Genomic DNA, 13,216 nt, shown 5'->3' with positions numbered 1-13,216 from the left:
GGGGGGGATATGTATTTTCAATGCAAAATAAGGAGAGCTATTACTCCACAGGCTGACAACCAATCAATTCCACTACAGTGTTTTCTGTCTTCGCTTAGACGAGATGCTCAATAAATTGAGCAAGATAAACCGTGCATGTGAATTTAGCTGTCAGAACTGTTCTACAGATGGACATTTTATGATTTGGAGTGAGGTTCGCTATGTGTGACAGTTGCGTACGTACACCATCGCTAAATCCTGAGGCAATTTAAAATAATCATGTTTTTTTCATGAAAAGAGAGTATATGTGCTACTTATATAGCTGAACATCAATCAGTGTGTTGTTAGGGGTATTACTTTTTGGAGTGATAGAAGAATTGCCGAGCATGCAATTGCTCAAAGTCAGCTTGTAGCGGCTTCTGAACCGGCAATGAGTTGACTTCTCTGTCTTTTATTATAAACTATGTGCACGAAACATAAAGTGTTTCAGAAGTGACATTTAGCTGTTAAGGCTTGAATACAACTGCCAACCTGCTATTAAGAAAGAGAGAACAAAAAACAAATCCAATAATTCTATGAGTCAAAACACATCTGAAAGTTCACACTGACAAATAAAGCAATGCAACCATTTAGCTCTGTTACACTTCATTTTCACTTTTATTGGCAACAAATTGCTTAATGCATGACATGTCTTAACACTTAAAGATAGTCAAAATGCAAACAACAATGTTTAAGATTGAAAATAAACTAGACTGGCCAGCAGATACAGACTACATACTCTAACCTCCAAAAAATCCCCAGTAGAGGTTAAGACTTGGATATAAACAGATGTTTGTTTAAACAAATATCCATTTATAACATGTCGTATTAAGTATGGAGAGTGCTTCCTCTATTTCAATGAAGGGGCTCAAGTGTGTTTTCAGCAGTGTTCTCAAAGGGGATCGTGGTGTCATTTGTTTACTTAATTAAATCATGAGAGTCATCTCGAGTGTGACAGGTGAGATAAACAGACGGTTGAGGGTTTCTTCCCCTAATCCCACTGAGACACTTGCATCTAGAATCCTGGCACTAATGATTTCATTAACATGGCTAACAGGGCATCAGTACACCTGTTCACAGGCGTCCCAGCAGATACCTCGGTAACCTTGAGACACGGGTTCGATGGCCTTGCCAACACTGTTTATTTTAGGGCCCTTGTCTTCTTGTGCAGTTTTATTGCATGTTTTTTTTGGATATTTCTTTGATCTCATAACTCCTGCTCCAATAATGGTTCAGTCCATTAGTGGAATAATACGGTATTACTAGAGGACGAGAGTTACTTTCATGCTCATTTTAGCAAAAGTTATTTTGAAAATTAAAATGTTTAATTGTCTCATCTGTGTTCCCTGTTGTGTGACTAAAATCTGTTTGTGTTAATCAGTCCTTATTAAAGTCCAACAATTTCAAAGTCCACTATCTATAACACTCTTTCTTCAAAGACACAGATGATTGAGTGATTGACAATGAGAAAAGAAGCTGGTATGTAAACGACTGCTTTATTTAGCAAGACAGAAGAAAAACACATCTCCAACTTTTTAATTTACAGCAATGGTAGAAGTTGACAGAAATCTTAGTAATTGTCACAGAATCATTTATTTTTATCACTGAAATCAATTACTACCTAGTTTTTGCCAAAGAAAAAGGTGTCACATGAACTTGTTAAATCATATTGCATTATTCCCAAAACTGCTCATTTAAAAACACACCTTATTAACTCTATTTTCCACAAAATAGATAAAAAGAAGAAATTCACCAGAACATCATCGTATCTAGGAGTCAAATTGTCTCCATTTGTATCATATTTGTTGTTTTATTGTTTCAGAACAAAATACACCCATCAGTTGCTTGATGAATTCCCCAGAACAAATCATTTGCATACGATGTCTGACCCTATCTATTTTTTATTGCTTGCAACAGTTGAAGCTCTAAATTAGCCAGCTGGAGTTGCTCTGATCGTTCAGTTTTTGCAGTGTTGTCTCATATCGCTCTTCATGGCTCTGACTTTGTCTCCCCCCAGACCCCTTTTCTCACATTATCTGCATGCTTTAATGGTCTGTAACTTGTCAAGAGGGTCTATCTGTCTGCTCGCCCACTCAACTGACAGCCTCACTGGTGTTTCCCCCCTTCCTGCCTCCAGATGTGATCGATGGCTCCTGAGCCCGCTACCCCACTGTCTTCACAGGTGGATATCATTAAGGGATGATAAATGTAACACATCAAGCCAGACAATCCTCTACACTCTCTATAAACTGAAAGACTGGAGTTTTAAGTGAGCAAAAATCATGCACACTTAATGAGCGTCGGTGAAGTAAACAAAGAGTTGCACAGTTTTTAGTCTATGTCTCATTTGTGAGTTTTCCTTTTAAAGTTTGACCGCCCTTCTGTCAAACCTTTGTGAGAGCTGTTAAATGGTAGAAAACCCATATGAATGCACACACATGAATGTATGAATGAATATCTTACTATCAAATTAAGGTAATATCCATACATATATATCTCCACAGAATAAATTGAAGACGTCCACAGAGATGTAGTGTGCAAGGAAGCGTTTCTTTTTTATCTGTAGTACTGACTTGTTGAGGTTACATAAAAAAGTTTTAGATTAACAAAACAAAATAACAATAATAATTTAAAAAAAAAAACCTAATCCCCACTAAATTTGGACGATGTCTTTTATCTTTATTTAAGACTGTATTACCCAGTTGGGAGTTGTTGGCAGCATTCCTTTATGAATTGTATTAAAGGTCACAGAGAAAGTCAGTGAAGGCAGCCAGTGTGGTGCAGAGGGGAAAAGGAATCGTGGTATTTATCCCATCTATCCCACTACTTTGACAAGAATGATGTTCAGCTTTTCCATTAAACTTACTGTTGCTCAACCAAGCAGACTATTTATGCCTCCAGACTACAAAAACTGTTTGTGTAGCTAAAACTCCAATCTGCAAGCAGGGTCCTCGCTATCCCTTCGTGGCGAGCTGCCAGTAAAGCTGTGCATGTGATCCTCAGAGTGCGAGCGCATAACCCAGACATGATGGCCTACTTTGTCCAGGTTTTATGCACAGAACCACACAGCCTGTAGAGAGAAACTTACAGCAGTGAAGCTTGGAGTTGTGTGCCACACTTTATGAACCAGTTTTTTAAGACCGTTAGGTAGGCATGTGTTTTTTTCGGTTTTTTTTAAAATTATTGATTCACAGAAAAGTGTCAATGCATGCAGCACTTAATTTATTGACAAGATGGAGTGCTTCGCTGTACATGCCTGTCTCATATATGATTTAAAAATGGTATGTGGGTCATGGTTAACGTTAAGAACACTTGCTTATAGTATCATTTACAGTTGAATATAATATTTTGCTGTGTAAAGTAAAGTGAAATTCACATGGGATTTATGGCTTACTGTACATCCTGAGAGAACAGTGGAACTTCCAAGCTGATATTATCAGCTAGACTTGGCATGGACGTCATACTTTTCACAGTAGGCTAACAAAGAGACCGAACTCAACATGAAGAGTGGATCAGATTCACACTGCTGTGTTTTCTGACTCCAGCTGCGCTTGAAGAGAGACTTAAGTCAAAATCCTTAGAACAAGCATCATGTTCAGGTACGGCCTGGGTCTTGTGCTGGATCTTTGCTGATATGGAGCGATACCACACACACACACACACACACACACACACACACGCATGCACACGTACAGACTCATCGTCGCCCCTACAAGTCGGCAGTCACTACATGTGCACACACGCAGAAAGACCCACGTGGTCAGCCATAAGATCCCATCACAGAACAAATATTGTCCAACAGGTTACTACCCTGGAGCACAGCGAAAGGCCTGTGACTTTAATGGGGGTTGTGTTTTCTCAAACGCGAAGCTTTCAGGGGGAAAAGTGAGGCTTTAGAACCCCTAACATGACAGAGAGAACAGGTTAAAAGGAGTTCTCCGTGTGCATTGCACAACTTGTGTACTGGCAAACTCTATTGATGAAACAGAGATTAATGAGTCTCAACATTGTGACTTTGTGAGGTGTTGTTTCAGTCTTCTTCACACAGATGTATAAAATCTTACCATATCATTCTTGAGCCACAGTAAGACTGTTTCTTTTGGTGCCTGAAAAACCCAGCATATGAAGAGGTTATGCCAGATTTAGAGGAATTAAACTTTTTAAGCAAGTAGGAAAAAATGTTAAATATACTCAAGTATACTCAATTGCTTGAGTCTGAAATGAAATCACCCAAACAGGCCACAGTATCAGGAAGGGATATGGCTTTGACTCCATGACACGAGGGGAGACAAGGATGTCTGCATTGCCCAGAGTTATCAGGAGCTGCAGGGTCCTCCCTCGGCTCTCTGAGTCCAAAAATGAGAGCAATATATCAAGCCGGGAGGGAAGGGAGGAACGATGAAGGGAGGTTGCAGGGAGGGATGTTTGCCAAGGTCCAGGTTCACTACCTCTTCTGTTTGCCTTGGCCTGTTCACGAGAACATCATGGGGATCAACAAATCTGCAGAACGTTACTTTACTGGCAATTAGCACTATCTCCTCTGCTTTTAAGAACCAAGCTGTCCAAAAATCATGTTGAAAATATGTTATTTCGGGGTCAAACGTCTGCTCATAATGTGCTGAAAGTCGAGAGATTAGCGACTTTGTCTCTTTGGTATGTCTGTGGTTTTTTTAACATAAACTCATGGAGAAGTGTCAGCTCAGCACTTCTTTCCTGGCCTCCATAGCTTAAATACTATCTGTTTAATCCATGAGAGCCGAGTCAAATAACAATGTAATATCTTTCTTGTTGCACTTGTTTTTGCAAGGTTACATTTGAGTATGAGCATGTTTTACCTTATAACCACTGCCTTCGCTCCACCATCAAGTTGTATTTCCTGAACCCCTGTGGAAATCAGAGGACAAAATAGGTTTCTGTGTACAGTAATTTTAGATTAAAGGAGTTTCTCATTGACTAACAAAACATATTGCTTGAAAATTGATGCAAATGTGTAAAAAAAAAAAATGCTTTTAGGGAGAATAGGGGACAATCTTTAAATAAGCAATTAATTGTTTCCAAGATGGCTGCTGCTGTGGGGTGTTTTTACTGCACTTAGTGGGTGGATGATAGTGTTTATATTTGGGGTTGCTAATTTAGAGAACAGTGACCCCTGTCGAGTTTTACTCTCCCGGATGTAAAATAAATCTAGGTGGCTTCTTTCAGAATGCTAATTTATGTGTCCCTGCTGGCAGCTTAAACTCTGCTCCCCTTTGAGTTGGCAACACCACCAGCTGGTGTGTCCTCACTCCTGCTGAAAGCAACATTGTCTGTGAAGCTTTAAAAAAGGCATTTTTAGTTTAAGAACCTGTCTCTGATCCTGACAGAAATGCATGCAGATCGAGTCTAGATTAAGCATTTTCTTAATGTGTCTTTACAAGCATAAAGACAGTCTTTGTCTCATGCAATGTTACTCTGGAGGCTTCACTGAACAAGGTCTTTATGCTATGGTTGCTTATCGGTGGGTCATCTGCCTATTCTGCTAACTTGGTTCCAACCAGCCCAGTCATGTGCTACTTTCTTGGTCCCTTTTGTGATTAAGATTAAGATTAAGAATTCTGCTTTTTTTTTATTTTTTTTTTTTGTTTTGTTTTGTTTCCCAGAAAATGAAAAGGTGGTTGTCATCTTAATAGTTATGCACTCTGTCACAATAAATATGGTTTTGGAGAATCTCGTATCTTAACTATAGTACGTATAATGCTCAACAATAGTTGAGCACCGTCAACACAGTTCTACAGTCAAGTGAGCGTGGCTCTTCCTCTCAAACTGGAGTAAACAAGTGCTATGGAAAAAAGTGAAAAATGCTGTAAATTAATACAGCAAAATCCATACAAACATAATGTTACTTTAGTTTTCACTGCTGCATGTCAGGAAGGGATTAACTGGATATTGTGTTCCATGGACTATGAAGACGTACTGATGTTCAGGTACTGTAACCTCACAATGGGGTTAGTTTTCCTTGTATGACTACTTTTGATTAGCAAGAACACATAACAATGAACCAATATCTTCGAAAAAACAACAACTAATCATTATAATTATAACTGCTCACTATATTTCCGAAACTTCAATAGCGATGATGTCTAAACCATCAAACTGTCTGTGTTTTTCTTTTGTCGGTGACTCACTTCTTTTCGCATGAGAACCACAGGAAGTAATGTACTACCCTGTCTATTGGATTAAGCATTAATACCAAGAATCTTATGCCATTCTTTTTTCTTCTTCTCTGTATGCTGCTACAGGGCTAAATTAAATACCAAGCAGATTTATTAGCTACATAAAGTCAAAATAATTACACAGCCAGGTACAAGAGTATATCATTGAGCCCCAAACCCTTCTGGGAAATTATACACAAACATTTCTAAAAACAATGAACTCAAAATACTTTCATATGGTCTTACCACTTAACTCACGGGCTCAAATTTCAAAGTCTATATTAAACTAAGTAAAAACAAATAAAGACAAAGAAAACAGATTCAGATTTCTAAGGTCTACAAGATGTTGTCCCACGTGGATTCATGGAGGATTGAAGCAGCAATTACCTCTAAGAATAGCAGTAATTATGTACACTAACTCATGTCTCACTGAAGAAAGTATCCCACTTTATGATAGATTCTTCCACACTGAGTCACAGCTGTGAAAACTGGGTGGAAATACACAGAGGCCACTAAAGTGAGGGAGTTTAATACCTTTTACCTGGGATTACCTGAATGATGGCGTTAGCCTGCTACCATAAAGCAGGAGTTTAACTGTGCAAGAAACCTCTCATCTTTCACCTATCTATAAAAACATTGCAATTTCTCTCTTTGGCAAGCCAATAGCTACAAAGTGAGAAAGAGTGACGGTGACATCGAGTGTAAGAACATACAAAGTAACTTTTCACGCCTAAAATGTGCCTATATTAAGAGGAAGATTAATTTTAGGAGTACAATTTAAAAGTAGCTGGAGTACAATATCTAATCCTAAAAGAAAGGAAGTAATATTTGCAAAATAGCTGTTCACAATGGATGATTTACCAAAATATTTGGCATACCTGTTAGTAATTACCTAGACAGACAAAAGGTTGAAAAACTTATTCTCCAGCTCTCCAGATGGTCATTAAGAGCAAAATCTACCTCCACACCATCGCCAGTGTGCTCTAATTCTCACTTGTGTTGTTCTCTTCGTGGAAGAATGCAAAACAAAAAAATCAAACAGAAATGTCTCCGAAAAGTACAATTTTCAAACAGAAAACTGAATCACAAACAGCTGATCAAGCAAGATGTCCTAGAACCAGCATCTAGTTAAAAACAACCAGAGAACAAGGGGGAGCTTTAAACACTGCATGATTGTTTGAAAGCTTTTGTCCTCAGGCAGCTGCAGTAGGGGACCATTTACTTAACACAGATGTATGCATGTCTAAACAGGCCTTTTCCTATCTAATGCTATGCTAGTATTTTTCTCGACAGGTCTGTAAAACAGTGAAAGGTTAAGAAGATCCAAACCTTTGTGGATGTTTGGGTTATTCTTCCACTGGAATGCTCTTGTTGCTTCAGCCCCTCCAGAAACTCGAACAAAATGTACAGTATACGGAGGTCCATATGACCGTGATATGAAGAGCTAACATTTATTTACTGAAAACGTTTCATTACTTCAGTTGGAATCTCGTAGTCTTGTTAAAGATCTGTTAAGTCTGATCAGTCGTGAGGTATCCATGTATATCATAGGATGGTGCTAACCTGGACTCATCTTCACCTTTAACTTAGGAGCCTGTGATGCTAATGGATACATGTGATGAGAGGACAGTGACTGACGGCAGTGGGAAGCCATGTCTCAGCAGTATCAGCGTGAAAAACAAACATATCACTGTGTGTGCGTGCCATGGGGCTGGAACAGCACAGAGAGCAACAGACAGGGAGTAAACAAAACAACAAAGGACACCTTACCACAAAAACTTGCTGTGATTGAACTCGTTGCCAGGAGGTTTTTGGCTTTTGTGAAGTGATACAAACAGTTCATGAACAAAATGGATAATTTTTTTTTTCACTGCCTCATCTTACGTAAAGCTTTCAGGAAAGCCAATCAAATGAATGATGATCATGATACAGTATTAATACAGACAACTATAGCAAGAATATATATTTTAAGAAGCAGCATGAATGCTGTACTCCAGCTTTAGTCTTTCTTATTTTATATTTTGAAACTGTCTTATCGTGAAAGAAATGTTAAAACGCATACCTTCATGTCTCTCCGTTTCAGATCAGTATCAACAAACAATTTTATCTTGCCTCGCCCTCCCCTTTTCTTTTCAAGATCCATTTCTTCTATGGCCCGCATCAGTCAGTAAATCTCTCATCACTGTGCAGTACAGTAGCTATGTGAAAGAAAAAGAAAAGGCGGGGGTGGAAGAATGGATGGAGCAAGAGCTCAAAGGTCTGCGAGAGTGATGACGGCTGTCCGCACCTGTCTGAGATTACAGCCGTCATGTTTACAGGAAACCAGTTTGACTCGCCGTTCAAACATGTGCTTCACAAACACTTGAGGTAAACAGTCTGGAGAAGCCTAATTTCTCATAGCACCTTTTTTTTCATGATGTCTCATCCTGGTATTCCTGAACATTCATCACCCGTATGAGGGTGAAGCCAACAGTACAAAAAATAAAATGAAAAAGGAGGGTGTGGTTGTACTGACACACATGTTCCTGCTTAGCTTTTGATCTATCTATCTATCTATCTATCTATCTATCTATCTATCTATCTATCTATCTATCTTATCTGTTACTAAGCTCCACTTGTGTACTTGCTCATTCAACGTGTAAAATGAAATACATGTAGTTTTCTATTAATACATGTTCAACTTTATATGAAAATCACAATTTTTATGATGTGTTCATCAAAATGTCTTTAGGCATTTTGGATCTTGTTCCTCAGAGGAGCAAAGAATTGATGGTGGTGTGCTTCTCTCAACAGGCAGTGTCTTTTTAGAAAAGTGGTTTAGTAGCTAAAGTTAATATCCAACTGGACATCTTGTGACTATTTTTCTGCTTTTGTTACATTTTAGTAATCATAAGCTGTGGGTTAAATTAATATTATGTACTTTTAAATGCATGTTCATTTTGTCCGTCATAACATTGACTAATTTGCTGCATATTGACTTCAGATATAGTTTCCATGGTTTTCCTCAGTTGAACCTTCTCCTGTGTCACATGACGCCAGCAATCTTTCCTCTTGCTTCTGTGGTACAGTTGAATGCCATACATTTTATTGATGTTGTTACTCGATGCATTCACCACGAAACAGTGTCTACTTTTTATGTCAAGGCTGTGCAAAGAGCATACAGGACACAAATAGGTTTTTCTTCATCCCTCAAAAAAGGAACCTGGAATTTATCACTATCACAACTGCAGATCTTTACTCTTTGCCAACATTCGTCTAGTCCATTTACCAGCTGCTACTTATTAGATTGTGTTCATAACCAGGCAGTGTGTGTGTATATACATAGCTAAATCATATATATTATTAATATATATTTTTTTAATATTGGTTGTCAATACTGTCTAAATCTTATGAATCCTATCCTACTAACTGATGTTTTCAGATCATGCAACTGGCAGGGTTTAAGTTGCTGTAAAAGGCAAAAAGTGTTACTCTAATTGGCAAGAACTGCAGCATTTTGTTGAAATCCCCTGTGACTGCAGTGTTAGCAAAAAAAAAAAAAAAAAAAAAAAAAAAAAAAAAGGGAGGGAGTTGAAGACAAAAAGACAAAAAAAGGCAAAGCAAAGGCCTCAAAGCCAGGAAAAGATAAAGAGCCTGATTTACTTTATAGATTGCTTTTTTCAGTTTGTATGCATGTTGCAGGTGATCAACCAAGCATAGCACCATGAGTGGCTTCCCAAGTAAACAAGCGTATTCAAACTAGGGTTTTTCACGCTATAAACCCTTTTTACACAAGAACAAAAGTCTGTGGGGAACAGTATTGCTTCGATATTAATTATCTTATGTTCACCATGGCTTAGTAAATCACACTGGGTGTTGTTCATTAACATATTGGCATACATTCTTGCCAGAATCAAAAACAAATAGAGAACACATGACCAATATTCTGCATTCCAAGCAAACATGGAGAATATAATGTCTGCTACTGTTCGTGTCTATTAGATGTTATCCTCAGCGTGCAACATACGTCAGCTTCCCTACGCAATATCGAGTTACCTTACTGTCTTTTTTAAACATGCAAACCTGCAATAGGACCTAAAATAGTGTGAAATCAGCTTGTATAGCTTTGAACACATTTTTCATTGTACAGTCACTTTAAAGTGACATGGATCTCGGTTGGTGGAATACTAATTAAACTTTATTACATCTGTGGGATGCCTCCATTGCAGGTTGTTTGCTCAATGAAACAAATTGAGGGTTTATTGCTCTCTTAAAATTAGCAACAAAAAAGAAAACAAAACACGTTTCTGTCATATACTTTTCACAATTATAGTAAAAGAATGGCAAAATTTAAAACTTATCTGGATCTTTGCTTTTGCATTCTTCAAAATCGTGATGCCACTATAAATGCAACAAAGAAACTGCAGCAAAGTTTGGAACAGTCTCCTATGAGTTACTTTGTAAGATGTAGGAAACCATGAAGAGATGATAAATGAGAGTATTTCAGATCGCTGCTTTATATATTGACTTTTTTTCCATTTGGCTATGATTTCAGTTTTCTCTCAAATGATTTCTCTTCTACTGAAATTTGCCTTCTCAATATGCCAGCTGTGTCGTGACATGTACACACATACTTTATTTCCCCACTGTGCTTACTCTGCTCAGATAATGGCATCAGATAAATGTCTACAGTATGAGATAAAAAATCTAAGACGAGTGCCATTTTGCTGCAGCTGAGAGCACTACACTGACTGTTAAGAGGTTAATTTGTCTCGATCTGATGGCAGCATTTTCTTTTGAGAGAGACGATTTAAAGATGCTAGGCACTCTTGATTTGCTATTTCATTCAAAGGAGTGATTGTAGCTCAGTCAACAGTGATTCAAGAGTTGGCTTCCAATTTAAGTGTGTCATGATGATTATTATTATTGTTTTTTCGCTGGCACACAAGCCAAACGTAGTGATGACACAGTATAAAAGTGTGAATTTAGATATCAAATGTTCCACTCATCCCCGCTTTAGCAAACATTTGTGTGTGTGTATGTGTGTGTGTGTGTGTGTGTGTGTGTGTGTGTGTGTGTGTGTGTGTATGTGCGTGAGCGTGTGCGTGTGTGTGTGTTGATCTGTGAATAGGCTTTTAGGAGGGGCCTATATTTCAAATGGTATTATTCTCAGGTCTGCCTCTGAGATATGTCAATGATTAGTTCTCTGACCTCCTATCAATAAGGTCATGAGTTCAAATCTGAGTTAGACCTGTTTTCAGTGCTGCCTCTGCATGTAAAGATTTTGTCCTGGTGCAACGGTTTCCTCTCAGAGTGGTAAAATATATACAACAGGTTGGTAGGTAGCCCTAAATTGTAATAGGAGTGTGTAGTTGTATTTTCCTTTGTGTGTGTGTTCCTGTGATGGGCTGGCAGGGTGTTTTCTGACAGTTAGTTGCGACTGTCTAAAGCACCGCGAAACCCTGTGGAGGATAAAGTGGATAGAAGGATAGTCAGTGGTCAATCCACCCAATGAAGACACATTTGGCTTTGATCGAAACCTGCACCGTGTAAAGTTGTATGAACTAATAATACCGAGTTGGATTAAAAACACATATTTCTTTTGTTATTAAGTAACTCTGTGGGCAACTGAAAAAACACAAGCTGCTTCATTCACATAGCTTTAAACAAGTGTAAATCTTACAGAAGATATAAATGGCAGTGTAACAGGAAGCACATGCCTCCTCAAAGCTATGTGAAAAGATAAGCTACAGGGATGACACATCAGCATGTTTGGGTTGATGGAATCATGAAGACACTGGCTCCATTCAGACTTTCTTTTTTCTTTTTATAACTTCACAAGCATACCACATTAATGCCATGTCCACGATTTGATTCACTTCTAAAAAGATCTGTGTTGTGCATTCGTTCTCACTGTTGGTCTCTGCAAGGATCGTATGAATGTTTCACAACATCACATGCATAAAACTGTACAGCAAAACACTCAATGCAAAAAAATCTAAACTGCAACTGTCACTGAAATTCTAGCACTCAGTTCAGCTTAGTGCTGTCAAAAAAGTTCATAAGTCACTTGATTTAATCATGATGCATGTTTTTTTTTTTTTATTCAACTAAAATATGCCATACTCCAGCATTGAGACAGACCACGGAGCTGCACAATAATCAGAACACACCACTAGAAAATGTTAAATTAAACACATGATTTCACCAATTACAGTGAAAAAAAAGCCAAACGATGGAAGTACTGATAAGTTTGCAGTGACAGTCAGACTGTTACATAGCTGCTTTTTTCATGGAGCCACTGAAGAAAGAGCAGCTCAGTGTCAACTTATAAAAGCATTAATTTGTCTGGCGCTCTCACACATAGGATGTATGTGTTACTGCTGAAATTTACTTAGAAACTGCCTGAACATTTTTTTTCATTTAAAACTTTTAAATTAGGCTAATTTACAACAAAGTCTTGTCTTTGGCACAATGTAATTGAAAGGGGGAAAAAAAAGCAAAATGGCAAACAGCCGCATCCTCGCTAGACGCTAGATACATCCATCACTTTTCTGACAGATGTGTTTGACCAACATGACCTAGTTTGCTTGCTCTGATTTTTTTTTTTTTTTTCGACTCCTGGTTTTCCCTAAATATATGGCTCAACAAGACTGGACTGCAGGCATGTTAGCAACATTATCATAGTCTACTCATTGCATTTTTTTTTTTTTTTTTTGATGAAATTATGTCCAAAAGGAAAAGAAAGGCTCAATTCGGGATTTTCAATGTGAGCTGTCTGTTGAGGTTCATCCATCTCACTGGCATCAGCTGTTTTCATCAAGAAAAAAGTGACAGCAACAAAGCAGAAAAAAAAAGAAACAGAGGAAAGGAGGGTAAAAAAAGAGAGGGAGAGGGAGTGTAATACATAGTATCTTGTACCGCCTAAAGCACTACATCTCCTGGGAGAGGTTACTGCTGACAGCAAGACATAAAGATAGAAAGAGAACGACCGAAAAAGGTGCAAAGGAAGTTTGAAAAAGGTAATC

Source organism: Salarias fasciatus, chromosome 23 (genome assembly GCF_902148845.1).
Source record: "Salarias fasciatus chromosome 23, fSalaFa1.1, whole genome shotgun sequence".
NCBI lineage: Eukaryota > Metazoa > Chordata > Actinopteri > Blenniiformes > Blenniidae > Salarias > Salarias fasciatus.
This window is presented reverse-complemented; position numbering follows the sequence as displayed.